Source organism: Bos indicus x Bos taurus, chromosome 14 (genome assembly GCF_003369695.1).
Source record: "Bos indicus x Bos taurus breed Angus x Brahman F1 hybrid chromosome 14, Bos_hybrid_MaternalHap_v2.0, whole genome shotgun sequence".
Classification (NCBI taxonomy): Eukaryota; Metazoa; Chordata; class Mammalia; order Artiodactyla; family Bovidae; genus Bos; species Bos indicus x Bos taurus.
In genome coordinates, this window is record NC_040089.1 from 11,704,130 (window position 1) to 11,706,617 (window position 2,488).

The 2,488-nt window shown below is 37.4% G+C and overlaps 1 non-coding gene across 1 annotated transcript; it reads right to left on the reverse strand.

Moving 5' to 3' along the window:
- Positions 1–1,406: 1,406 nt before the first annotated feature.
- On the reverse strand, positions 1,407–1,478 carry TRNAC-GCA. Its single transcript has one exon. It is a non-coding gene; the product is annotated as a tRNA-Cys (tRNA).
- Positions 1,479–2,488: the final 1,010 nt, after the last annotated feature.

Here is a 2,488-nt window from a genome sequence, read left to right on the forward strand (position 1 = left end):
CCCTAATGTAAGAATGAAGGCACCAAAAAGAATGTCTCTAAAATCACAAAGTAAATAGTATATATTTCAGAGTACATATTTGAGAAAGCTTTCACTTTAGACTTCTGTTGATCATGGCATATCTATACCAATAGTCTTGACAAAATTGAATGGAAGACATATCTGCTAATTTTGTTTTTCTGACAGACTTCCATTAGAAATACATTATAATATTTAATATTCTCTTTCTAAAAATCATTCTTGTCTGTAACAAAAATGTTTGGTTTTGGTTACAGAATCTCTTTTTTAGAGACTTCTCTGAACATCAACCAAGTGTTAGTCACTTAGTCGTGTTCAACTCTTTGAGACCACGTGCACTTTAGCCCACCATGAACTATAGTTCTCTGTCCATGGGATTTTCCAGGCAAGAATACTGGAATGGATTGCCATTCCCTTCTCCAGGGGATCTTCCTGACCTAGATATTGAACTCAGGTCTCCGACCCAGGGATTGAACCTAGGTCTCCTGCGTTGCGGCAGATTCTTTACCATCTGAGCCACCAGGGATCAACAAAAACTGGCCATAAATGTCAGGAAATCACATATCCTACTGCTGGTTAGGTATCCATAGCCATTTACAATACATATTCTCACTGTGTCCTATTTTTCTTTCAATGTTTCTTGTTTTAAATTTTCTCTTTTGAGTCTCCCACCATCGACCTATTGCCTGAGTTTCCTCTCCACTCTGAGTCTTGCAACTGAAAGAGTAAGCTTGCTTTAAAAAAAAAAAAAAAGAGTCTGCATGGCTAATCATTGTAGAAAACCAGCCAGAGGTAGAGAAATTTGCAATCACTGAATTTCACCAAGTTTTGACAATGAGAGTGGTATAATATGGTTAACCAGTACACTGGCATTTTACACAAGGCAGAATTTGTTTAAGTTCATTTTTATTGGAGGATAGTTGCTGTTCAATGTTGTGTTAGTTTTTTTTTTTTTGGTGTATGGCAAAGTGAATCAGCTGTAAGTATACATATACTGACTCTTTTTTAGATTTCCTTCCCATTTAAGTCACCACAGAGCACTGAGTAGAGTCCAGAGTACTGTACTATTATTAGGTTCTCACTAGTTATCTATTTTACACATAGTAGTATGCATGTGTCAATCCCAGTCTCCCAAGTCATCCTCCTCTCCTTCCTTCCTTTGTGTCCATATGTTTGTTCTCTAAGTCCGTGACCCTATTTCTGTTTTGCAAATAAGTCCATTTCAAGATTTTTTCTAGATTCTACATTAAAAAAAAAAAAAGTGAAGTTGTTCAGTCGTGTCCAACTCTTTGCGACCCCATGGACTATAGCCCACCAGGCTCCTCTGTCCATGGGATTCTCCAGGCAAGAATACTGGAGTGGGTTGCCATTTCCTTCTCCAAGGGATCTTCCCAACCCAGGGATCGAACCTAGGTCTCCTGCATTGCAGGCAGATGCTTTAACCTCTGAGCCACCAGGGAAGCATGATGTTATATGATATTTGCTTTTCTCTTTCTGATATACTCCACTCTGTATGACCTATAATAGGTCCATCCATATTTCTGCAAATGGCACTATTTTGTTCCTTAAAAATGGCAGGATTTAAAATAAAAAAGGCAGGATTTAAAATCATATCTTAGCTCCTTTACTTTAGAGATGTCACGTCTCTGAAACTTTTTTTCCCCCTTAAAAAAAAGGTAGTACTCTCCAACTTGTAAGATTGATATAAATGCTGGAGGTAATTCATGCATTCAACAGATATTTATTGAACACATTTTAAGTGTCTTGCCTTGTGCTAGGCTCTGAGTATACAAGAGTACATGTCTATTGTAGAGGTCAGATAGCTCTTTGGACAGAAGTTCCAATTTGATTGGGGGAATGGGCACAAAAATTAATAAGTGTACAGTAAAAACATATACTTATGCATTGCCTAAATTAAAAATATCATGTTATATGAACTAAAGGTTGAGACAGAGTCTTCTGACATTTTTTCTTACAATTTTTGAAATTATTTGTTGAAAAATATTTTAGAGGTATAAACACTTCACCCCCAGTTATTTATATTTCCAGTAAATTACCTTAATTCATTGAGTGCTTCTTCTGAATGAATAAATCAATCACAGAGGGGATAAAATAAGATGAACACTGGATCTGGGAGAAAGAATGTATTCTTCTGCTCTTGAGTTCTAAACGAAGAAATCAAGAGAATGGTTAGATTTAGTTACCATTAGTGGTTGACTTGTTCAAGGGGCTAGCCTCAGGGCAGGGCTCCATGGAAACATGTTTGAAGAAATTAAGCACTATGATCTTGTATTGTATATATAATTCTTTGCCCTTAAAGAGAGAGGACTGAAACAAAAACTGGTGGCAGGAAAATCCATATGTTTTATAAGTCACCAGTGGAGAAGGAAATGGCAACCCACTCCAGTATTCTTGCCTGGAGAATCCCAGGGACTGAGGAGCCTGGTGGGCTGCCATCCATGGGGTCACA